The following is a 27,611-nucleotide window of genomic DNA, read 5'->3' on the forward strand; positions in this document are numbered from 1 at the left end:
TGCCAAATAGAAAAAAAAAAAAAAAAAACAATAGGAAGATGTTGAACAACACAGAAAGCAATGTGATTTTTCTTAAAAGAGTATTTAATTTATCCATCGGAGGGGAAAAATTATAAGTTCCATGAATTCAATTTATTGTATCCATCCAATAAATGTCTGTTGAGTACATATTCTATAGTAGACTCTGGTTATTCATTGGTGAAGAACATAATCTATGTTTTTGAAGTTTAAGTTCTTGATGGAGGATATGAATAAAAAGCAGGCATCATGGAGAAAATATAAGCAATGGGTTATAAGAACTCTTGTAGAAGGTGGCTGCCATTCTAAATATTGTAGACAGGGTATCTTGCTTTGATGTCTGACAAAAAAATTTTTAAATGAGATGAGGAAACAGACAACTTAGGCAAATATTTGAGAGCATGTTATAAGGGAGGGAGTAAGAAGTACCATGACCTAAGGATGTCATTTTCCAGTGAGATTGAGGAAAATTAAGGAGACCATTGTGGTTGGAGCAGATTTAGTGAGGGACAGGAGATATGTGGCTAAAGCAAATGGCCTCATAATCAATGGTACAGACTTTTAGGACCATAGAGGGATTGCATCTTGAAATTGACAGTGGGGACAAAGAGAACACTTACCCAGATTCAGGCACGCTGGGATGAGGGCTGAGGGAGTCAGAACATCTTCCACCTGAGTACCTACAGAGGAAGCCACATCCTTAAGGGAGATTTAAGTTTCATTGAGAGTGGGTGTAGGGTAATTTTTAGAGAAGAGAGCAGGGAGTTTTATTTATGATGGACCATAAATTCCAGAAAGCTCACTAGAGAGGTTTTAGGTTTAGGGAAGATGGAAGAAAGAGACATAATAAAGGATATGCAAAGATATATAGTGATTAAAATGTGTGCAGTGAGGGAAAACCTGGAAGCCTGGGACTCCCTGTGGTGATTGATACAAACAGGTAATGGGCTTAATGAGATTAGTTCTGGCTGGTTTCAGAGTAGGCAGGTGTAGGGAGGCTGTGTGATGGGGGAATGGGTTTGGGGATAAAGTTTTGGAAGCTCAAATGGGAAGGTTTTATCCTGAATACGTGCTCTTATCCCTCCAGATTTCTATCGATTTGTTGTTGACAATTTCGGTATGAAAAAAAATCTATTTTGTTCAAATGTAAAGAGAAATGAAATATCCTTGCGTTTAGAATAAAAATTTTGTAACATAAATTTATATTTAAAATACCTCATGGTTTATTTAGAAGTCTGAAAAACACTTTAACTAAATTCATGTTGTACCTGTTTTAAGCGCTGAATTATTTCAGTTGTATTTCAGCTCTCTAAAATATATATATTTTCCCTTGCCTGCTAGAATTTCCACTCTTGAGTTCATTGTCTCAATTTAAGTCACATTCTCAGAAAAGAGATGACCTCTATCATTTACACAGGTGGAAGTCATTTTTCCAGGTCCTCCAAAAAGATGTCAAGATGATTAGATGTGCAAGAGATTATTGGGAGAAATGCCTGTGAGGGGAAATGAGAAGGGGGCCAGAGGAGGATGGGAAGCCATCAGCCTAGTGCAGATCTCAGCCCTGTGATGGGGAGAGATAGAAAGAAAGTCTTAGATTACAGAGCAGCTTAAAGACATTTTCCAGAGACTGATGAGAATCCTCAAGCCAAAGTCTCCAGCCAGAGGAGCACTGTGTCTCATAGGAAAGAATCTGCCTTGATATCCTTGCTGCATTGAGTCATTGGCTGGGAGCAGCCAACAGGAGTATCACCTTGGTGCAGATGCAGCAAAGGATTCAGAGCACCCCAGTGCGGCCTTTAGTCAATCGTGGTTACTGCAGTAGGAAATCTGAGAGGCACATTCTCTCATCTGCTACAGTAAATTAGCAGGCATTTTCAAATTAAGTTCAGTAAAGTATCATGTACGAAGGGCATGAGATAATGCTCCAAAGACAAGTATTGATGTAGAAGAGGGTATCCAGAATGCAGGAAGAATCCTTTGGGCAAAGAATGGTGTTATGATTGAATTTGTGTCCCTTCCATATTCATTTGGTGAACCCACATTACTACAGGAGGTGATGGTATATGGAGATAGGGCCTTGAAAGAGGTGATTAAGTTAAAATGAGGCCTCTAGGGTGAGCTGTAATCCAATCTGACTGGTGTCCTTGTAAGGAGGAGAAATGTGGACACACCAGGGATATGTGTGCACAAAGGAAAAACCATGTGAGGACAGAGCGAGAAGGTGACCATCTGTAAGTCAAGCAGAGATGCCTCAGGAGAACCCAGACCTGCCAACACTTTGGTCTCAGAGTTTTAGACTCTAAAGTTAGGAGAAAATAAATGTCTTTTGTTTAAGTACCCAGTCTGTGGTGTTTTGCTACTGCAACCCCACCAAATGAATACAGATGTTTCAACACCTAGAGCTTTGAACGATGGAATGCCTACCCTACAGAATAACATGCCATTGTCACTGGAGCTGCTGGAATTTTCTTTCATTCATCAGGGAAAGTTTCTGAGGAAGTACTATTTGAGCAAACTCAAAGTCGAGGCTCTACGCATGCAAAGGTCTAAAGTCACAGTTACTCGAGGCAGAGAGAAACACAAGAGCAGAGGCTCTGAGTAAGGAAGAAAGACTGGGTGAGCACCTGTCAGTGGCAGGAGGAATTCCTATAGTATGTTAGCTACTTCCAGGGGCTCTGGGTCACAGGTACAGGAGTCGCCATTAACAGTAAGGCCCACTAGTGCCACAGAAGGCATCATCTACTTAGATACTTCCAGGGTGGTCCATGCAGGAGTTGGAAAACGGCTGCTCATTGTGTGTGGCTAGATAATCTTTAGAGACCTTTCTTAATTGTATTGCGGAGAGTTTTGTTAACATGCAATTTAATGAGATTACAACAGATTGGCAATGTATGTAATCCTCTTCTTTAAAAAATAAACAATGTGGGAAAATGTAATTTGTGTCTTACCTGGCAGCTATAAAGAGCGTTGTTTGTAACACATTCTAAAAAAAGGATCTGATTCTTTCCAACTTTGTTCAAGAAGTAATGCCCTTAATCTTCCAAACTTATTAAAACTAGTATAAATACAAGATAATACGCTTGAAAGGGTTCTTATACCTAATTTAGTAAAAGCAGAAAAAGATTTAGTTTTTCTTATTTATGATGCATACTCTGTACAAGTCCAATTAAAGACAAAGTTTGTTCTTCATATAACAAGCTGAGAGTTATCAAAATTAACACCTGAGGCCGTCGTGAAGTAGAAATAGATGTAGGTCAGAAATAGCCAAAGTAATAGCTACACATTTAGAGACTAACAAATTGAGGATATGTATATAAAGTGAATCATGTAATTTCACATTTTGAAAAGAATAAGCTCAGACCTACATTTGGATTAATATTTCACAGCCCATTGGTCTACAATCTATGTGGTACCAGGAAAGACACCTGATTGTCAGTGTCGGTTATATTGGTCAATTCCACTTTTAAGCCATACCCAGGTAGCAGTATAATAATTTACTTGAACATACAGATTATATCTCAATAAGTAATGGACTAATCACATGTGTTACAGTGTGGTTTTACTTTGAGGATAAAGAGGCAAATAATATTACTGAAAATTGGAAATGGGACACATTCCAATTGGTGGAAAGAATAAAAAGAATTACACTGAAATGTTTACCAATAATGCTCTGCCTTTGTACGGGACTTTGACAATCCATTTCTGTTGTCCTACTGGTATTCAAGGAAAAGTGGAATTCAAGGAAAAATGTTCTTTAGAAATAGTAAAAAACAGACCATGGTTTATCTTAACTTAAAGATTACATTGTTTATGCTTACTTCCCCTGAGCTGTCTGCAGCAGAAATTTAATTAATCTAAACACAATTCCAAGTTTGAGTATTTATGCAATTTCCCTGAAAGTGGCATCAATGAGAGGGTTAAGAATTTGAATTTGAATTTCAGCACCACCCTTTATTATCTTTGTAACCATGAAACACTTACCCACTTTGCATCTCTCAGTTTTCATATCTATAAAATTTGAGTAATAATAGTAACTTATCAAGGGGCTCTTATGAGGATTAAAGGTATTAATTCACATAAAGCACTTAAAGCAGGCATGCCGGAGATAAGTGTTTGATACATATTAGCTTTCCTATTGCCTGAACTACAGAAAACATCCAAAGCAAAAGGATGCGATGGCTGGTATGCTTGGATGCTTGGTTTACAGCACAGCCCAGCCCAGGGACACATTCTCTAGTTTCTGGAGCTAGCTCAGAATCTAATTCTGATCAAAAAATGTCACAAAACTTGCAGAGGCTCAGAGCTTCCTGAGATCTGCAGACAGATGGGCAGGTGAGTTCTGTTGAGCCTTCTCCCTCTCTTGACATAAACCTTGACCAAGGGGTCTCTTTGCTGTTTAACACCTTTTGATCCCACACTATAAAACAATGAAGCTACTAACATTCCATTTCTGTGAACAGTTTTCACTGCTTAAAAGCCTCCAAGTACCCTCCACTGGAAGACAATGACCGAACTCCTTAGCGAGGCCTATCATACTTATCCAACATGGTCTGCCTTGCATTCACCTTTCCCCAGAATCATTACCTGCCATGGTATCTTCTTCCCATAAGTCTCTGTTATAACATGACTGACAAAAAAAATCACATGAACGTGCTTGAAAATGGACTTTTCTCCAGCCAAGACTCAATGGCTCTAGCCTTTACTCATACTGTAACTACAACCCCTGTGAAAGACTTTGAGACAGAACCAACCAATTCAACTACTCCCAAATTCCTGATGTGTTTGTTGTTTTAGGCAATGTGGCACTTCGTTACATGGCATTTTTTTTTTTTTTGGCTACATTGTTAACATGATAACAGATAACTGGTACGCTAATAAAAAAAGAGAAGAAGCCACAGGTGAGAAGCTTGGAAGTTGTCACTCCATCCTAACAAGTAAAACATGAACAGACTGAAAAATCAACAACTCTTCTTTTTTTTTTTTTTAATTTTTATTTATTTATGATAGTCACAGAGAGAGAGAGAGAGAGGCAGAAACACAGGCAGAGGGAGAAGCAGGCTCCATGCACCGGGAGCCTGACGTGGGACTCGATCCCGGGTCTCCAGGATCGTGCCCTGGGCCAAAGGCAGGCGCCAAACTGCTGTGCCACCCAGGGATCCCAATAACTCTTCTTAATGCATAAGAGAGTGGCGAACACAGGGCAAACTGCTGCCCCAGGACTGGATAGGCTGAAGCTTGAGTTAGGAAGGTGGAAGAGTCGAGGTTAGAGGACAAGGTGCAGCGTCTACTACTCTACCGCCTTCAGGACGGGCAGGCAAGGTGAACGAGCAGGAGAAGCAGTTGGAGATCCTAGTGTGTACTTCAGCAAAGCTAAGAGGGTAACGATGAGAGGCTTAAGGTCCAGGTGCTTGTGACAAAGCCTGATTGGGATCCCAAAGGTTGGAATCCCTGGAGGAGTGAGGAGAGTGGAGCGGAGGACATTGTGGTGATCAACAGTGGAACAGACAAAACCCCTGGCAACCAAGAAGTTAATGTTTTGGCTAAGGTATGAGCCCTAGCAACTAACCCTTCAGAAGATACAGTGGATTGGGGATCCCTGGGTGGCGCAGCGGTTTGGCGCCTGCCTTTGGCCCAGGGCGTGATCCTGGAGACCCGGAATTGAGTCCCGCTCGGGCTCCCGGTGCATGGAGCCTGCTTCTCCCTCTGCCTGTGTCTCTGCCTCTCTCTCATCTCTGTGTGTGTGTGTGATCATAAATAAAAAAAAAAATTAAAAAAAAAGAAGATACAGTGGATTAGGTGCATAGGAAAAGCAGCTGCTGTCATGCCCAGGTAGGATGATATGTTGCCTAGGACTCCAGATTACCCTTGAAATACAGTGCTTGGGTAGCTGCAATAACAGCATGTCCTCTGTGGTCTCAGCAATAGTCAAAGCAACTGTCAAAGGAGTCTGGGGCCATCCACTGGAGTTTCCAACTGGTGACAGATTGGCAGATTGATTATATTGGCTCCTTCCCTTCAAATAAGGGCTCTAAGTATGCCTTGGTTTATATGGACATTGTTTCAGGTCTCACCCAGGCTTTCCCCTGTAAAGGTGAAAACCAGGCTGCCACCATTAGGGGATTAGGAAAACTGAATACCATAAATGGATACCCATGTTGAACATGTTTGGAGGTCATATTTCACAGGCCATGATGTACAAGACTGGGAAAAGAACATGCCATTGAATGTTCCATCTCCCCTATAACCCATAAGCAGAAAGGTTTCCTTTCCTGTAGAAAGGAAAAATGAAGTATTAAAGCAGTAAATTAAATTACTAACAGCTAAAGCCGTCTCTTGGCCAAGTGGACTAAAGCACTGTCCCAGGCTTTGATACATTTGAATGATCAGCCAGGAGAGCCTGCTGCCCCATATGCCAGATTAGGAGCGCCTGCCAAGTTCCCCAACACCTCAAAGGTGTGGAAGTCACAGAAGATGAAGTTGGCCAGACTCTTACTATAAATCAATGTGCTATGCTGCAGAGAACACCAGGCCCCTCAGGCCTGGGAAAGGTGTCATCTACTGGAGTTCACAATGGAATATCCCTCCATGATGGGCGAGTTACTTTGAACTCCTGGGTGAGGGAGAACTACCCAGTCTCCACTAGGATCCCAATGTCCTGCTGCAAGCTGGACCTATGGAAACACACTGTACCTGGAATAGAACACACAGCATTGCAAGAGGGGAGAATGCAGTGGTCCCGATCTGACGTATCCCATCCCCATCATATCTCCTCCTGCATGAGGGGAGCTCTGCCTCCCCGCCACTAACGTGTATGAATGGACAACCAGATGAAGTTTCTAACACAGCAACCACATCTAAGGATCAGGCCACAGACACAATTCTTATAGAAGGGGAAGGCCTTCCCATACAAGTTCCTACTAAATATCTTTCTTTTCAACTTTGGACTTTTGCTCCTTCTGTGGTGTCTGGTCCTGGGTGGGCACCTGATGAAAATGCCTTTCTATAGTGGACCCCCTTGTGGGCCTGGTGGACTGTTGAATGTGTTGGCAGCTTCTCTAGCTTTGTCCCTTTGCCATGATGGGTATCACCGCTTCAGGCAGGGGACTGGAAACAAGCTAGAACTAGTACTCCATTTTTTTTTTTTTTTTTTTTTTTTTTTATGATAGGCACACAGTGAGAGAGAGAGGCAAAGACACAGGCAGAGGGAGAAGCAGGCTCCATGCACCGGGAGCCCGACGTGGGATTCGATCCCGGGTCTCCAGGATCACGCCCTAGGCCAAAGGCAGGCGCTAAACCGCTGCACCACCCAGGGATCCCTAGAACTCCTACTCCTATTGCATCTGCTATTACCAGTGCTGATCCAGAAGACTGCCTGGTGACACACATTATCTATAACACCAGGCTTGGGTATTCTTTTTCTGTCAGACAACACAGGCAGCCCATCCAACTGCTGATCAGGGAGGCCCTAAAACTACCACCAATGGAACCATGGGTGGCCACACTCAGACTTGGGATAAGTTCACGTGGCTCACCCCAGCGTATGGCCATCTGACCACCAGGGCTCCCATCTGCTGGGAACAGAAAAATCACTTTAAACAGAATCAACCCAGTTGTATCAGGAATATGAGATAGAGATCACTGGAACCATGCGGTCATTCTGTCACATTCAAGGACAGCAGATGGTCTGGCAATGACTCACTACTCATCCTCAGGTATTCCTTGGGTTGCCCTGAATGGGACCCAGTGGCCATGTGGCACAATCTTTGACCTTGGGCTTCCACTTCTGTGGTTGGGCCGCTGCACCCCAGTTTCTCCCTGGACACAGAGGAGAGTCCACCCCTCAGTAACAAATCTTCCCAGCCTCTCCTCAAGAGAGAGGGCATATTCTATTTCTACTCATATGATCATTCAGCTGCCATTGTTGCCCTCCTCATTGGTTTGAGGATTGTGATAGCACATTTAGAAGCCCTACAAAATTCACTAACAAGCCTTAAATGATAGCTTGGCAATGCCTGTCCTTACCGAACACTGAAAGGTCTCTAATTGGTAAAAGCTGTCCTCCAAAACAGAATGGCCTTGGCCATTATTATTGTGCAAGAAGGTAGCTGTGTCATTAATGAAACAGACCATTGTGTGTTCATACCTGATGACTCTGCTAATGTATCCTTTTTCTATTAAATCGCAGGAGGACGCAAATAAACTCTCTGTGTAACTCAACTCCCAGCGTGGAGGACTCAGTAAATCAGTGAGCTCCTGGTGGAAAAAAATTACATATTTTGGGAATCATTATCTCAATCTGCATTTTCTCTTGGGTGAACCTGTGTTGTGGTATCTGCCTCCACTACAGCCAAGGGAGCCACCTCCAAGTGAAGTCCCTTGCTGACGCTGCTGGGCACATTGCAGAAGATTGTAAGAGGCAGTCTTGAGGGTTGGAGTGTCTGGGAAGGTCATTGAGAGGACGTGGCCTCGGGTCAACCCACCAGTTGGCCCTGGGCTCCTGCACCTTCTCAGTCTTTGGAACAAGCACGCTGCCTCCCATTTCCACAGCCAGCTGTCTTCAATGGTACAGCCTTGAGCAAGCAAGTGTTTTTGAGCAGCATACGTGGTGGAACCCCATTCAGGCCTCTTTAGAAACGTTTAGGATTCTGGCGAGTAGGTGCAGAGATCTATAGATCTTGCGAGCACCAAGGCAATCCTCCTAAGTAAGTGCCCTTGCTCATTAAACCTGTGCCTAGGGCTCTGGAATGGCTGTCTCTCTCTTCATCTGCCTGCCCTCTATTTAGGAGGCCAGTTCCAGATCTTACCGAAAGAACCCCCCAGTTTGTGAACCAGCATTTCTGGCCAGTGGACCTGCTTTGCCTGAAATGTTAAAAGAAGTTCTTTAGAGAGAAGAAAAATAATACAGGTCTGAAACTTGGGGGCTACACAATGAAAGGAAGAGCATCAAAGAGGAAATAAGTGAAGGTAAAATAAAGACATTTATTTCTCTTATTTTTTTATATCGCTGTGCTATACATTAGATTCTTAGAACTTGTATCTCTATAACTGAAAATTCGTGCCTGTTTGTAGATCTACTCACACAGAAGTAAAAATGAATGACAATAACACAGGGACAGGAGGGAAGAATCAGGATTATTTTGTTACCGTAAGAAATGTATTTACTTATTTATTTAAACAAATGCTTATTTTTATCCTAGAGAAGGGAGTGGGGAATCTTAAAATTGGCTCAAGATTTTTTTTTTAAAGAGATGTTAAGGGGTGCTGGGGTGGCTTAGTTGGTTAAGTATCTGCCTTCAGCTCAGGTCATGATCTCAGGGTCCTGGGATCCAGCCCCGTGTAGTTATCAGGCTTCCTCTGCTTTTCTCTCTGCCCCTCCCCACTGCTTGTTCTCTGTATCTCTCTGTCTCTGTCTCTGTTTCTGTCTCTTTCTCTCTCTCTCAAATAAATAAAATCTTTGAGAGGAAAAAAAGTATCAAAATATAAATGAACAGAAAAAATAGTGTTTTTTTTAAGTTGACAAATCAGGTAAAAGAGAAAATATCTTTTAATTTTCTTGTGAGAACGAAAGCTTAACAATCAATATGTTCCTAGTTTCAAAAGAATCTACATATGTCAAAAGTAAGAAGGACATATGGACATGGAAAGCTGAAGGTTAACGCTGACATATCTGGGAACCAGAATGGGAACACAGAGAAGGGGACACGATCTAGTCAATTAGTATTGTCGGTGGCCACTGCTGTGATATAAGTGTGTGATGTGGCCTTTTGCAAACAATGTGACATTTCTGCAGATAAAATAAATATGGGCAATTGCATATGTATATAAGTCCTATGAGATGTGTTCTAAGAAATGATCCGTGTTAGAAGTAAAAGAAGCCTTTAAACTGGTAAGTGCAATATATGTCCTTGGCTTTTCTAAAAGAACCAAATATTATATTATTTGAATATTATCCAGTGATGTTTTCTGGAGTTTTTAAGTGCTGGGCTATTCACTAAAAGCTAGAGTTCTTTGTAAATACTTTAACGAGGAATCTCAAATAGAAGATGCGAATGTTGTGTGATACTCTGATCTGAACACAGAGACGGATATAAAATCTAACTTTGCAAAAGTAATATTGATTTTACTAGTAAAACCAAATTAGAACAAGCACACAAGTATTTTCATTCTTAAAAAGGGAAGTGAGCTTATATGGTTCCAAAAGTACCCTAATGACAATTAGAAGATACATTTGTGTGGGAAAGGGAGACAGAACATAAAGACTCCTAACTCTGGGAAACGAACTAGGGGTGGTGGAAGGGGAGGAGGGCGGGGGGTGGGGGTGAATGTGTGACAGGCACTGAGGGGGGCACTTGACGGGATGAGCACTGGGTGTTATTCTGTATGTTGGCAAATTGAACATCAATAAAAAATAAATTTATTATAAAAAATAAATAAAATGATGCAAATATTTAAAAAAAGGAAGATACATTTGGACTCACCTTAACAATTCAACCAACAAAATCCAAAATGAAAGAAAATTTTCTTCTTCTGTAATAATTTGTCATGAAACAAAGATCAACTATCAGATAAGGCAATTATAATATTTTTGTATGCTTTTAAAACTTCAAATTAAGTGCAGTAACTTTTTTTAAAGATTTTTAATTTATTTATTCATGAGAGACACATAGAGAGAGGCAGAGACACAGGCAGAGGGAGAAGCAGCTCCTCGCAGGGAGCCCAATGCAGGACTCAATCCCAGGACCCCGGAATCATGCCCTGAGCTAAAGGCAGATGCTCAACCGATGAGCCACCCTGGTGTCCCAAGTGCAGTAGCTTTTAATTATTAAATGTGTTTAATTTCTAAATGTGTTGTACTTTCTTGAAATTACTAGATTAATATATTTAGCATTTATTTTATGTGTATATATCATGTAAAAGTTATGTTACATTTTATTTTTGATGGTTAGTTTTATGTGTTGGCTACTGTACCCTTATTTAATCAACGCTAATCTCCGTGTTGCTATAAAGGTATTTATAGATGTTGTTAAAATCTACAATAATTTGACCTCAAGTAAAGAAGGTTGCTCTCAATGATACAGGTAGACCTCATCCAATCAGTAGAATGCTTTAAGGGCAAAAATTGAAATTTCCTGGAAAAAAAAAAAAGAAATTCTGCCTCAAGACTAAGACCTCAGACTGTCCAGCCTATAGGCCTGCCCTACAGATTTCAGACTTGCCAGCCCTAACAATTACAAGTTGATTCCTTAAAATAAATTTCTAAACACACACACACACACACACACACACACACACACACACCATTGATTTTTGTTTCTCTGGAGAACCCCCACTGATACAGTATTGAAATATAGCCTCTTACTACAGTATTTGTACATAGTATTGACACCTGCTATTATGATTACATTTTTTAACAAAAAACCTTTAGAACTGCTAGTTAACCCTAGAAAAAAAAATGACTTATTGCTTATCATGGTGATTATCTATTATTATTCTTGAAGATTAACATGTAGCAGGAGTTCAGAAACATGAACAGGCACTTAACCACAAAGAATGGAGTGGAATGGAATCTGAACAAGTCAAATCTGGTTAAGAATATGGTTGGGGGCATTCTTCTCATGGTTTCCTTGGAGACTTAGGGACTACAGAGTGGGGAGGAGAAATCATTTATAGTGGGCTTTATTCCCTACTCACAACTTCCAGTTTTCAACAGTCTAGCTGACCCTGCATTTGATTTATAGATCAGGTCTCTATACACAACTTTATTCAAACATAGGATCCCACTGCTGAAGATTGAAAAGCATTGCCTTGCCAAATAAACTGCAATCAGCTTAGAGAGGAGGCATATGGATAATAGAAGTGAGGACATGGATATTGCATAAACAACCTCTTCCTCCTCTTTTTAAAGAAAATACCGCAGATTCCTGAAGTCTGAGTTTGAGAGTTTTTTTTTTTCTTTTCTGAAAAACAGGCATCATTGTAGATAGAAAAGTTTTCCTAAGTTAGAAACTTTTTTTGGAGGTTTTTTTTTTTTTCTTTCTTTCTTTCTTTTTTAAACAGCCTCTCAAAGAGAATTATCAAAATTAATTTTACCAAAGGAAAATATAACCATTTTAGTGAGAAATAGGTATGAGTAAACATAAAATTATTAATTGATGTTTTCTTCTCTCTGTTGTCCTAATGGTTTAAGAATCACATAGAGCCAGTGTTCATCAGAGCCTTTGCCACATTCTGCTTCTGTGGTTATGATTCTGTCAGGTTTTCCACTCTAATAAAATCTCTGTTTGGGGATTTATAATTTCATTTCAAGTCTTCCCTACAGAATGACAACCTTTGCCTGGGAGACAGCTTCTTTATTTTAAATTCAGAGGAATATGCCAAGTAGGTTTTTCACTAATACATGTATAGTTCAGTTTTCCTTTAATAAGATGTTGTGTTTATTTTTTCATAATTCAACAACTGATTTAATATCAGGCCTCTTTAGGAAGTCTGAACTCAAGAACACAGCAAGTCCTCACTCAACCATCATCAAAATAATGCACCGAGGTTTAGCTTTTTGATACACTCAAGCCTTATGTCTCTAAATAATTTAATGTGACCTTACATTCTTGGAGAATGGAGAAATTTCCTGAGGCTAAGCCAGTTAAAGTTGCTTGGCATTTGTGCTATTTTGGGAGGTAATAAGCTATTCCCTTCTTGTTCAGTGTCACAGACCCCAGTGTTTACACCATATTATAAAACCTGATGACAGACAGCATAGCACCAGCTGGCAATGTGACCTTTCTTTCCCTTAGTGATTCCATACAAAACAGGCACTTTCCTTTCACTCTGTCTTTCTGCATTCTTGGCCTCCACTTTTGTATGTTCCATAAATTAAATGAGATTATACATATGAGACACAGTGAAGTGTGATTGGAAGACATTTGCATGATTAGATGGCTGCCTGTATTCTTAGCTTCCTCCCCTGATGCCTGCTGCCTGCATTTTATTTATTTGGTTGATAGGCAGCAGGGTAAAGCGAGAAGTGTGTATGTTGTAACAACAGGCAGATCAGGATTTGAACTCATGTTGAAACATGAACCAGTGGTGTATGATGGTATAGTGGTTTGACCTCTCTGAGCTGTCGGGTCCCTCCTCTGTAAACTGGGGATTTAAAAACTCACTTCTGATCGTATGTTTATGAGTTTTATAAACTGTTGGCATCCAGTAGGCACTCAGCGCATTACAGTTATAATAATAATTGTAAGGATTAGTTTTTACAAAAAAAGTAGTATTGATGAACACTTTCATCTTGATCATTTCAATGCTTGCCCACAGTAATGGGGTAAACTGGATCATTCATCACCTGCCACTACCAGAGGATGGAGGAAACAATCACCAGAGATAACCTGAAATATGGCCAAATGGAGAACTGCCTCTAGATTGTTGACTGGTAGGCACTCAGAGCTTTGTGTTATTTACACTCTTTTCTGACACTTGGTGGATAACTTTATGTTAATTCCTGTGTTCATCAGAGTCTAGATAGTGGCAGAAAGAAAAGGAGAAGGGAAAATATTTTTAACACTTCTAGCTTAAAAAGAAAACTCTAATAAAACTGCAAGTTCCTGGAGGAAAAAAAAGTTCAGATTAATAAATGGAATACAGTTCTAGTTTCTCTGTACAGCATGAAGCATTAGAGAGATTACAGACTTAGCATCAAATAGGCCTGCATTTAAACTTCATCTTGGGGCACCTAGCTGGCTTAGTCAGTAGAGCATCTGACTCTTGATATCAGGGTTGTGAGTTCAGGCCCCATGTTGGATGTGGAGCTTACTTAAAAAAATTATTAAAAATAAATAAACTTCATCTCTGCAATTTCTGCTTCCCTTCCTTTATTTATTGCAAGGGAATAACCTGAAAAATACAAAAGGGGACAGAGTTTATGAGGTTGATGGACAATATTGGGAAATACTGTCCTCAAATGTTAAATCTTAAAACTTGGACCTACTTGTATAAACTTGGAAAGAGTGTCTTCACATATTGGGATATCACTATAAAAATTCCTTTTACCCATAATATCAATGCTCGGATAGCAGAACAAGCTATTACAGGAATGTTCAAGAGTCCATTACAACCTAAGCTGGAAAAAAATTTAAATAAAACCCTAAATTCTCATTGATTCTTTCCCATAACTTATAAATTTTAGAGTTAATGCTGCTCAAGTACCTGTTTGCATCCTGCTTTTAAAACCCTCAGTGCTCAGTGGGTTAGCTGCTCTCTTGTATACTCTAAGCAACCTTTGCTTTCCATCTCAGAAGGAATCAATGGGGGTGAGGGGCAGGAATCTTCTCAGCATATTTTGTTCTCTGAGACAAATACACCAGTCATTCAAAAAATTAAAAAATGTTGTTATATACCACACGCTTTCAAGTAACTAAGTAACAATGAACTCAACATTAACTCTGTAAACATTTCAATTTATAAGGCAATATTCCTTTTTATTTTGTTGCTGACCTGTATAGAGACACCAAAAAATTCTAGAACACCAAAAGATAAGTCAAAGAGTGGTTAAAATAAGCTAAAAATAGTTTTTTTCCCTAGAATACATTAGTATCAAGCAAAAGGAGATAGAAGTCAATAATTATAATTTGATTTTCTACAAAATGAAAAGCATTATGATAAAAAAAAAAAAACTATACTCCTTAAGTCTTTACCAGCAAAAACCTTCTCATCTAATAATTACCCTTTTACAACAAATGCCATATTGGCTGTTACTCCTTTCTTGGGAAAGGATGTAAGCCATACTCTTAAACAGTGACACTGGTCGCATTCCACATTGTCAATATAAAGACAACCTCACTATATGCCTGAAGAAATTAGTTTTTCTTAAAATTAAGTCTTCTAAGTGATAATTTTGTCATAAACATTTAAAACATAAGACTACTACATTCAAAACAAGCAGTAACATAAAGAACAGCCTTCAAACTCAAACACCTGGAGATTTCATTATCTGCTTTGTGCGTTTCCGCAACTCCATGTGCCTTTCATACAGAGGAGTTTATTAAGAGCAGGGTAAACAAAAGGCTATTTTGCTAGGCAGGGAAAATTATTCAGCATTTTTGGGAAATATCCAGAGACTCTATTGTTTTCTCATGTGCTGCATCAGGAAGAGTTTTGGGTTATCAAACATAACCCCATGCTCTCAATTGAATCACTCCCTCATTCATATGTAATATCAATAATGTCAATGGCAGTGTTGTTTCTGAGTAATATATTGATGTACCATGATTCATGTAGAATTGAGGAAGGCAGAAATTGCTGATAGGAAGTGCATTGAATTGGTTTTGTTTCTAGTTGGTAGCTGTGGTGGTTGGATATTTGAGGAAAGAAGGCAGAGGAGGAAAAAGATAAGAGCTCCTTTTTCTATAAATCAAAAAGTCAAACTATTGTAATGCACTCAATTGGAGTTAAGAATTAAAAAAAAAAGAGAGGAAAGTAAAGAAAAATTGATAGGAGAGGCTGATTCAGTACTCTAAATGCATACTAATAATTTTAGCAGAATAAAGAATACCTATTACAAAGTGAGAGTTACCATTAAACTTGTAGAAAATAATAAGATAAATCCAGAGTTACCATTAAACTTGTAGAAAATAATAAGATAAATCCATTAAAATCAGAAGAATTAAAGAGATACCTAGTTTTATCATCACTATTTAATATTGCATAAACATAATTCAATGCAATGAGATAAAAATACAGAAATCAGACCTACATATTGGAAATGAGCAGATAAATTTGCACACTATGATTATACATAAAATTTGCAACGAACTCAGTAAAACACTGTTCAAATTCATTAAATTAGAGAAAATGAGCAACATAAAACTAATACAAAAAATGGATGTAAGATAATTCTAAACAGAATGAAAGGGTAATGTGTATTGACATCAGGTGCTAGTGCTAGAGAAGGCACAATATACCAGACTTTATGCAATGCCCAATGTAGTATTCATGTATATAAGCCCAAATCAGTAGAAGTACGAAAAGAGAATGATAACTCTGTATCGTAGAAAATGAAGTATATTAACTGTTTGTGGATAATCTATAAAAATCTATGATGATACACTATATACATCCATACATACAGATACACATTCAGAGTATAACTTCAACTCATTCTCTAACACAGAAATTTAGAAGGCCACATTCTCTAACCACAACTCAACAATAGTAGAAATTTAAAAACAAAAGGATTTCTAAAATCTAAACACTTGAGAAAATTAATATGCTCTTTTATAAAAATTATTATGTCAAAATAAACCATAAACTAAGAAAATGTGAAATGTGATATAATAAAATGTCAAAAGTTGTGACGTTATCTAGCTGTCCTCAAAGGGAAATTTCAATCTTTAAAAGCTTCTGTTACTGAAACTATGAAACTATTTATGAAACTAAACAGTGCATTTAGCATAAGAAATAAATTTTTTTTAAAAAGGAAAGCAAAAGATATGGATAATGAGCAGAAATTAGAAAGGAAAATAAAGAAATAATGCTGATAAATGAAGCAAGAGCCAGTGCTCTCAAATGGTCATTAAAACATCCAAAATCCTAGGAGCACCTGGGTGGCACAGTCAGTTAAGTGTCCAACTCTTAATTTTGGCTCAGGTCATAATCTCAGGGTCATGAGCTCGAGGCCTGCATCAGACTCGGTACTCAGCTCAGAATCTGCTTGAGATTCTCTCTCTGTCTCTCCTTCCGTCCTTCCCCCATATCACACTCTCAATCAATCAATCAATCAAATCTTTAAAAAAAAAAAATCCTGGCATGAATGTAAAAACACTCCCCTCAAAAAGCTATTGAAACAAAGGCTGAGTGAAAATGAGTATAAGAACAAAATCACTAGGGTGCCTGGGTGGGTGGTCAATTAAGTGTCCAATTCTTGATTTCAGTTCAGGTCAAGAAATTTCACACTCAGGGGTTTGAAATCAAGCCCCCTTTCAGGCTCCACATTCCATGCAGAGTCTGCTTGAAATTCTCTCACTCCCTCTTCCTCTACCCCTCCCCATTCTCACCTTCTCTGTCTCTGCCCCTCTCTCTCAGATGATAAACAAAGTCTTTTTAAAGAATAATCTAAAACCTTAACAAATCTATAAAAGGGAAGTACGTGACAGGAAATGTACTTCAGGGATCCCTGGGTGGCGCAGCGGTTTGGCGCCTGCCTTTGGCCCGGGGCACGATCCTGGAGACCCGGGATCGAATCCCACGTCGGGCTCCTGGTGCATGGAGCCTGCTTCTCCCTCTGCCTGTGTCTCTGCCTCTCTGTCTCTCTCTGTGTGACTATCATGAATAAATAAATAAAATCTTTAAAAAAAAAAAAAAGGAAATGTACTTCAAAGTATACAAAGTAAAGTCAAAGAAAATGAATTATATTTAAGGAACAGGAGAAAAACTTTTTTAAATGAAGGGAACACAGCTATAAAATACTAATATATTTTGAAATGCAGACAAAATAGAAAATTTTCTGTGAAAATATGAATTACCACTATTTTTCAAGGACATTAAGAAAATGAAATAGAGCCACAACTATGACGATCAAACAGCTACTCCCAAAGTACACTAATCAAGAGTTGTCTTGATTAAGTTTTATCGTCAAAGAAAAATTATTCTGGTGCTATTCATATTGTTATCGAGTGAAGAAAAATATTACCATAGATGCAGATGTCCTAAATAAAATACTAGCAAATGGAATCCATCAGGCTATGCCTTACACAGAAGAGTTTATTAAGAATGCAAGGATTACTTAGCTTTTGGAAATACATTATTATTAATTATTAGTATTATCATAACAAGAATACATTTAGAGTCAAATGATTTATTTCAATAGCTACTGAGAGGTAAGTTGGTAAAATGAATCATCTTTTAATAATAAAATTCTTTAATAAATAAGAAAAAGTTATCTTCTTTCTTAACACAATAAAGAGTGTCTTTAAAACAGTGAATATCGGGATCCCTGGGTGGCGCGGTGGTTTAGCGCCTGCCTTTGGCCCAGGGCGCGATCCTGGAGACCCGGGATCGAATCCCACGTCGGGCTTCCGGTGCATGGAGCCTGCTTCTCCTATGTCTCTGCCTCTCTCTCTCTCTCTGTGACTATCATAAATAAATAAAAATTAAAAACAAAAACAAAACAGTGAATATCCCCTTAAAAGAAAAAAAAATAATAAAGACAAGGCTATCATCTGTAATCATGGCTTTTAGCTAACAGTCTTCACTAGGTCTAACCACTTTATGAAATATATAATTTCCTTCTAGGAATATATATATATATATATATATATATACATATATAATAAAAATATGTAGTATATAAAATAAAAATTATATAAAAATACAATATATATAAATTATAAATATAAAAATATATATTATATATGTATATATATAAATGGTCCTTCTAGGTAGTTATACTACTACTGAGTCTCAGACACAGTGAAGACATTTTGGAGGGGGCTAAGATATCCTTTATTATATTTATGATAGACCAGCAGGGCTTCCCTATTTAATTAATTCTGCAACAAATATTTAATGCCAGATCTCCGCCTCTCACTAAATAAAGTCTTACAACTTTTAGCCACCAAAGTATGTTTTACTGAAAAGCAGTTGTTTAAGATCATAGCACCAAACAGCCCGAGGAAATCGCCACTGTATCACTTACTCATATGACTCTGGGTAAATTATTTACTCTTCCTGTGGATCTGTTTGCTCCATAAATGGGGATCATAATGATACTCCTGTTTCTTAGGGTAGTTGAGGATTAGGGGAACTGATGAGCTAACAAACATATAGAATGGTGTTGGGTTATGATAAGAACTGTATAAATGAATGCTGTTACTACTTAAAAACTGAGCATGATTTATTATCCCAAGGATAATTATTTTCATTTTTTTCATCTTATTCTCATCTTTGTAAGGGCTTAATTGGGAAAATAAATGTTTTACAGTGAGTAAAGAACACTATCTCCTTCGATATTTTCATTATAGTCTTCATCAGAAATCAGAGAACCCAATGGGATTAGATAATAGTAATAATAATAATGAAGTATCCATTCTTATTATTTCTATGTACCAAAGCACTCTTTTTGGGAATTTAAACTCCTTAGTGATAATGTTAGAGTAAGAGAATATGCATGTATCCCAACATATCAGGAAAAGTTACAAATTATGGTATCTATTTTGTTCTTCTGCCTTATTCAAGAGATTAAAACACACTCTGAGAGTCATATGTCAACATATATTGAAAGGTAATTCACAGGAAGCAAGAAAAACTGGGTGTGAATATAAAGGACCCATCCTATAGACTATAAATACTCCTTTAGCTTCTGAAGGCTCTTTTTAGGGTTTAGTCTTTTTGGTTTCACATGATTGCTTCCGTACCATTAGCAGTGAGTCTATTCAAATAAAAATAAAAAGTAGCACTTAAAAATGCTCTTTGGCACTTCAAAAGGCCATATATTAGAGAGCTAATTGGTATAGCTTTTACAACTTTCACATTGATTTTTTTCCCATTGATTTTTTCCCCCTCCTTTGAGCTGTCTTTTCATCCTGCCACTACTATGAATTCGGCTTTTCAGTTCTTGGGGAGTAGATTGCATGCAAGAAAAGATAGTCAGTGAAAGTGACAAGCTTCCCAAGAACTTTTGTTCTTCTGTTCTGCCATATTTTAATTTTGGGCAGGTAGAAATACTTGAGATTGTACTGATTGCATTACATTGGAAACCTTTCTTTGGGGGCTTAAAAATTTCCATGAAAATGAGATGTTTTTGCAGTTCAGCCTGGGAGCATTGAATTTCTCATGGAGAAAGAGTCTCCCATCTTAAAAGAAAAATTGAGGAATGACAAGATTTACTTTTGAAAGCTAATTTCCTTCTACATGGAGTCATGAGCTAAATAAATATAAGCATTTCAGGCAGCCCGGGTGGCTCAGCGGTTTAGCGCCGCCTTCAGCACAGGACATGATCCTGGAGACCCGGGATCGAGTCCCACATCAGGTGCCCTGCATAGAGCCTGCTTCTCCCCTCTTCCTGTGTCTCTGCCTCTCTCATTTGCTCTATGTCTTTCATGAATAAATAAATAAAATCTTTAATATATATATATATATGTATATAAGCATTTCAGAAATAGGTATTCTGTTCTATTTTCCATCATCACTATCATCATCAAAAATATGTTATATATCTGATTATGTAATTCTCTTGTTTTATAACAATAACTTTCAGTACATTATAAACATTCAATAACATGAAACAATAGTTGAAGAAACACATTGCAGAAGGTCCTGAAAACAGTTTGATGAAAAAAATGTAAGAAATGCTTCCAAAACACATAATTGCTTCCAACTTAGTATAAAATGTGGTGGAGTCTCCTCAAGGGTGTGTCCGAGTTTCCTCTAACTTCCAAATGAACTAATCACCCTCCTTCTCCTAGTTAATATTTTTACATTAAATAAAATACATCTCCTAATCACCCTCCTCACTTTAGTCAATGTTTTTACACTAAATAAAATACTTAGTTTTGTATGAGATAAGGCAGGGCTAGCAGACATAGGGAAGATAGATCTGTTGAAGAGATATTTAAAGGGAAAATCAACTGGTCTTTGTGACAGGTTACAAAGAGAAGGGGAGAATGAGCTGACCAAGAGAGATCCCAAGTTTCTGGGTGGCTCTGCAGTGTGGGTGGAGGTGCCATCCATTAGGAAGAAAAATGTTTGAGGAAGATGTGATGGGGAGTGAATATCAGGAGTTCAGTTTCCAAACATGATGATTCTCAGGTATCTTGGTGACATCCAAGCAAAGATGTCCAGTAGACAGTTGGCTGGAAAACTGCAGAAATCAGGAGAAATCTGAACGAGGTATGTCATTTGGTTAATGTTAAAGTTTGGATGGAGGATGCCATCAGAGGGAAATATTGGTGGAAATGGAAGAAACACCTGCTTCCACTGTAACAGGAATATAAGACCTAGAACATAGATTGTATCGTCACTCTCTTTTTTCAATAATTTCTCTTCTACCACTACAGAAATTTCCAGATCTTTAGAATGCTCTTCTGTTCTTTTTTATTTCAATGTCTTTCCTGCAATTCTTGAATCATCAATTTATGCTAAATATATTAATACATTAAAAAAAACCTTGCTTATTTTATTGAAAGTTCGTTTTTGTTAAATAATGCAAGTATATTTTTAAAGCACTAAATGTTTCATATAAAAATACTAATAGTAGTTCCCTTCTCCATTCTTCTTAATCCTGAGGTCTGATACCCAGAAGCAGTGTATTCAACTCTTTTTCTTGTTCTAAACGATGTGCATATGCTGACATTTTTCTGTTTACAAAATCCAGATAGTATTTCCTGGATTTCTCTTCTTGTAGTTGAGGATTTGTCTCTGTTAAATATTGCTCCCATACACTTCCCTGAGTTCTATCTTTCTTATATGTTAAACCTCTTGAATTCTTTTTTTAAGTGTTTATCCTCTAAAATGTCTAATATTTCCCTTTTGTTCTTTAATTATTCCTTTTTACTCTGGTTTCAGGGATAGGCTATCTTTGCTTCTCTGAAGTTACTAATTAAATATTTTTAAAGATTTTGGTTTGTTTCCTGAGCTATCTTTTTTTCCACAAAACTTGTTTGTTTTTTTGTTTGGTCTTGCTTCTCTCTTTTATTATAGAAGCTTCTTCAAAAGCCTGATGGCTTGGGGCTGTCTTTGCATCTTTAAGAACAAGGCCCCTGGAAAGGTGATTGAAACTCAGTGTGGGGATCAACCTTGTAGGCTGTGACTTCACCTTAAGGTGATCAGACATGTGTTGCCAGTACAGGAAGCCTTTCTTGGGGGAGCTCAAAGGATAATACTTTCATTCTCTGTGGTATAATTGTAGGTGTGCATAGTATTAATCCCTGGATTCCAGCAGGTTCAGGGCTTAGAGAAGTTTGGCTTGCTAATACATGGATTTTATCAGAATCTTCCTGTTTCTATCCTTGGAGATCATCCCTGACCTCCACTATGCTTGGGGTAGACCTTGGACATTTTAGAATGCTTTTTAAAAATTAAATACAGAGGAGTTTCAGTTGCTTTGATCAGTACCAGGGGACAGCGCAAAAGGCCATTGCAATTAATTTTAGAACTATACAAGGACACTTAACTGAACCCTTGTGAAAACACAAGTATGTATTAAGAATCCCACATTTTATACACACTACATTTCATACAAAATTCCATTTTAAAAATTTGAGGTATAGGTGACATACAATATTGTATTCGCTTCAGGTGTCCAACGTAGTCATTTAGCATTTGTCTCAATCTAGAACTTTGATCGTCTTCTGTATGCAATCAGTTACATCTCCTCTATCTGAGTTATTTTTAAAAAATAATAATAATTTTACTATTTTAGAAAGAAGGGAAGAGGGAGAGAGAGAGTCTCAAGCAGACTTTCCACTGAGCATGGAGCCCGACATGGGGCTAGATCTCATGACCCTAAGATCACAACCTGAGCTGAAACCAAGAATCAGATGCTCAACCAACTGATCTACCCAGGCAGCCCTCCTCCATCAGGCTTGTACCTAAAATGTATTCAAATTTGTCATCCAGAATTGACTTCAATCACATTTTCTTTGTCCATTTTAGAGGTGCTTTGATGGAGAGAAAAGATAAATAAATACACAGTCAATGGACCTAGTATAACCAGATGTCTTCCTCTTTACTTGACTGTAAATCACTGTTGTGTTTCCAAAGCCTAGCATGTTGTGTGGTCTATAAAAGGTAACCAATACATGACCTGAAATGAACAGAACTCGTGGTGGTTTTGATAAAATTAACGGATATTTTCTTTTATGAAAAAATACTACCCCCCATTGCCATGAATATTATAACTCTGCCCTCTTCCCTTTTTAATTGTTAATTTCCGGGCCTTTTGAAATTGTGGCACCAAAGAATAATTGTTTTCAGTAAATGATATGACACCACATCTATCTTGTAGGAAATTCATCGGTTCACTGCATGGTCTTCCCCTATCCCACAGCACTAAGAATGGAAAATAGTTTTATCATACATTTTTATATTAGGCTGAAGATCAGTTTTACTTTACATTATATGTCACGATGGATCTCCAAGGGAAGAAAAATCTAAAATATATCCTAAATAGAGTCATCAGTATGGGCAAAAGTATTTCCGAGTTATATGTAGGAAAATGAAGGACAATAATTATTTCACATGATGACATTATTTTTGAGTGGAAAATAGGATTTCTAAATCCTATTTCACAGGTAAGAAAAAGATGAGGTCCAAAAATTGCAGATCTATCTAGCTAATTAGTAGCTGAAAGAGTCCATCTTCCAATTTAGTCCAGTGTTTTTTTTCCATAATATCACATTGCATCTAAAATTAATCTGAAGGTCTTTTAGATAAGTTGTTGCATAGTTGTAGGAAATTTCCTGCACAACTCTGCCCTTGTCCTAACATCATGATTAATGAACTTGGCTTTGTGTAAAGTTTTCTTCTCATCACACCTTCACATGATCTAGAATCAGCTGTTCCTTTAGAAAAATTACTGATTTCACTTACATGTTATTGTTCAGATAACATTATTAAAGCCATTTAAAAATTCTATGCTCCACATTTCTTTGATGCCATGTAATTACATTGAGATATAATTTACTCTCTCAATCCTCCTTTCTTTTTTCTTCGGTGAGGAAACTTGCCACTGGCTGGTAGACACTGCAAGTGTAAGTTTATTGTTTTGCTTCCCTGTGTCTTCCAAAGAAATGCTTAACAAATTATTGCAAAAGTATAACATTCCCTATTTTAAATAAGGAAATTTTCTGGCCAGCTCAAGGTCAGAAAGTATTTTCTAATTACTATATTTTTATGTGGGCTCTAGTATCATGCTCTCAGAACAGACCAGCCAAGTTAATAAAGATACATAGCTTATGTGTTTAAAAATAGGATTCATCAAGCTTTGCAATAGAGGCTGTCATATCGATATTGTAGTTTCACTAATCAGCTTGAAACATCTATCAAATGGAAGGAAAACAAGATATGCTTGCAAGTAAAATCCACTATCTAATCTTAGAGGAAATCAGTTAATTCTCTGTCCTTCCATTTGCACTGCTTAATAAAAACAGAACAATATGGCCTATTTCCTATAGCTTGAAGGGTTATGTGTACACTTCTCTCAAAATATTTGGGGATTATTGTATCTAGTGTTATATAAGATAATTATGTTATCTGACATAAACTGGGAAATTTTTAATTCAGTAGGGAAGCAATAAAAATATAACATTGAGGGATCCCTGGGTGGCGCAGCGGTTTGGCGCCTGCCTTTGGCCTAGGGTGCGATCCTGGAGACCCGGGATCGAATCCCACGTCGGGCTCCCTGCATGGAGCCTGCTTCTCCCTCTGCCTGTGTCTCTGCCTCTCTCTCTCTCTCTCTCCCTCTGTGTGTGTGTGTGTGTGTGTGTGTGTGTGTGTGACTATCATGAATAAATAAATAAAATCTTTAAAAAAAAAACAACATTGAGGTGTACCTTGGTGGCTCAGTGGTTGAGCATCTGCCTTTGGCTCAGGGCATGATTCTGGGGTCCTGCAATCGAGTCCAGATCAGGTTCTCCTTGGGGAGCCTGCTTCTCCCTCTGCCTGTGTCTCTGCCTCTCTCTCTCTGTGTTTCTCATAAATAAGTAAATAAAATCTTTAGAAAATAATAATAATACAACATTGAGGATTATTCATTGAAATATGATCATTTAGATGGGGATTACTACATATAAAATTCATTTTTGGACTATGTCTAACAAAACTATACTAATAAACTCTTTTACATATGTAAATATGTAAAAGAAACACATATTTCACCTACAGTAGATTATTTTAAGGCATTCTTTTGATGATTACAGTAGCTGCCTCTATTAAATGTATAAGGTTTGTACAATATGGAAAGGCACACAGACATAAAAAGAAATCACCTGTAATTCCACCAGTCCACCATAGGCTCTCTCTCCTTTTTTTTTTTTTTTTTTATAAGATATAATTGACTTTATTCTTTTTTCAGCAATTCATGACTTGGGCAGTATCCCTTCCAGCAGATGGAAGGGAGCTCCCAACACCATAGGCTCTTTTAATAGTTTAGTGTATTTCTAATTTCTCCCCAATTTTTCCAAAGTTAGAGATAATTATATATACTATTATATTTGATGCTACATATTTAAAATCTCATTTTACATTTTAATTTGTACTCGTCTAGTCTTTAATAAAAGCATAAGTGTTTTCCCAAGATTTTTAAATTTTCTTATAACATGTTCTCAGTATTTTGTTGTTTAAATATGCCACAACTTATTTTATCAATCTTCGGGCATATTTCAGAAGCATTGTTTTAGTCACAGGGAAACAACATGCTCATTATACATAATTTTAATCAATTTGTAAAATGGTTCCCTGAAGGATCTCAAAGTAGAAAGGGCAGTTGTTTGTTTGTTTAGGATTTGGGGTTTTTTTTTTTTTTTTTTTGGTGTTTTTATTTTGAAAATCATTCAAATTATGGTAAATATTTAAAATGAATCAATCTCTTATATTTTAAATATTTGCTTGAATTAGTCATTAAGTCAGTTTGGATATAGCTTTAGAAACTTATTGATGTTTTATTGCTCTTAAGATAGAAAATAACTTCAGTGAAATTTTGATTTCATAAAAATTACACCAAGGAGGATATCTGTAAAGATATAAAAATGCTTTTTTATTCTAAATGTCTATGTTCCCATGTCCTTGTATTGATATCAGGAAAATAATTGCTCTTTCATTTCTAGTAGGAAAAAAAAAAAAACATAGAGGGAAAAAGAGACTATTTTCTTTGTCTAGAGATAATTCTCATAGAGATAATTTTCATATCTCCAGTTTTATACACAAAAGATTCCATTTTTCTGGAATTTTCTAAAAGCACTTATTTGGCAATAATTCTGCTCAAATTATTTATTTTTTCAGAGGGAAGTTTCACCTCATATAACAGGAAGCCTGAAAGGATCCTCTTTAGGAGAAAACAGTACAGTGGACATGTTTGGAAGGGCAGGGAGTCTTTGGTTATGCTCTATGGAGTAGAAATCTCTTTTCATTTAAAAAATAGATCGTTCTCAGGGAGCTCTGTTCTTTCTGCTGAATAAAACAGCTTGAATTTCTGATGAGGATTCTTTAGAGTATATTTGTCTTCTGCTGACACGGAGATTCATGGGAATACTTGCCATTAACACAAATGGGAACTAAACACATCAATCGCTTCATGTGAAGATTAAAATGCTTCTCTTCATTTGAACCCAATACATTATTGGTAATTACATTATGTGTCAATAATAATTACTCTTATTCTGTTTAACACTGCTGCTTAGAAACAGGCATCTTACTGCACCACAAGGGTCATAAAAAACATGAAAAACAGAGATATTTTCTTTCAGAGTTTTGTGGGGCTTAACCTAATGACAAAAAGATATATTTAATTCTTCTTTTGTTAATATTACTTGTATCTATTGCCAGAAGATACAAAACAGAATAAAATATTTAACATGTTTACATAAAATGACATAGTTACAAGATTTATGTTTTTCTCCAGACTGGATTCTCTTCTAATACGTACGCAAAACAATTTGAAGACAATAAAGAATTTTTTTAAATATAGCGTATTCGAATACCAACTTGTAAAATAAAATCAATCCAAGATTTTTCATGTGGCTCTCATTTTTTAAAATAATGATCAAACTATTTACTTAGTGATAAATTAGTATGACTCTATACTTTTCCTGAAAACAAGAAATTATTTCCTTATAAGCCTATGCATATACATATATATCATTATTTGTACATTTTAATGGAGAAATATTTATTTCCTCATAAGTTATTTTAAAAAGTAGTGTATTTTATCATATTTCATTGAATCTATGATGTCGTCAATCTTAAGGCATATCTGTATAGTGTGCACCATTAAGAAAAAAAATTATTACTTGTTAAACTATTACAAGATACCATCTTATCACTATTTTATTTTATACTTTTGAAGCATATTTTAGACATAGTTTATTATTTATCATGCCAAAATGTATATGAGAATATAAATAAAATAAATTTATTACAGTTTTTCTAAAATACTCTTCATTCTAAGTCAGACCTTTCAGAATCTCTTTTTGAGAGTCATCAAAGTTTGTTCTTAACTCTAAAATAGCATACTGTACTATCAAAAACATGGGTGATGCAGAATTCTTTAAAACAATATTCCACCATTGTCTCTCACATTTTATCACAACCCAGTGACACACATTTGGCAAATTCTGACATTAGTATTTTTTGCTCTTCTGAAAGGATCTTATAGGAAGAGTTCCAGAGAACTTCTAGCACATTTGTTAATTTGTTACATTTGTTAATTGCTACAATCATTTGTTCTACAATCATGTGTTAATTTCATTTGTCCTACAATCATAGAGAACAAACAGCTAATTTTTTCACCCATCTTAGTCAATGTAAACCATGCCACCTGAACAACAGTGATTGTTGAGATGCCACTATTTGTAGGATTTATTTTAATGAAGAAGAAATGTTAAAAT

The 27,611-nt window shown here is 37.1% G+C and overlaps 1 long non-coding RNA gene across 3 annotated transcripts in view; it reads left to right on the forward strand.

The window, feature by feature from the left end:
- LOC144307810 (uncharacterized) overlaps positions 1–27,611 on the forward strand; it is a 72,213-nt gene that overhangs the window by 39,094 nt on the left and 5,508 nt on the right. The window contains exons 4-6 of one of the 3 annotated variants that reach the window (XR_013374555.1): positions 8,204–8,720; positions 8,802–8,982; positions 13,333–13,447. This is a non-coding gene — a long non-coding RNA (uncharacterized LOC144307810). Of the gene's footprint in view, positions 1–8,203; positions 8,983–13,332; positions 13,448–27,611 lie in introns of all 3 variants that reach the window. The other 2 variants (XR_013374532.1, XR_013374570.1) reach the window with 2 other exon arrangements.

The sequence above is a fragment of the Canis aureus genome, chromosome 1 (assembly GCF_053574225.1).
Source record: "Canis aureus isolate CA01 chromosome 1, VMU_Caureus_v.1.0, whole genome shotgun sequence".
Classification (NCBI taxonomy): Eukaryota; Metazoa; Chordata; class Mammalia; order Carnivora; family Canidae; genus Canis; species Canis aureus.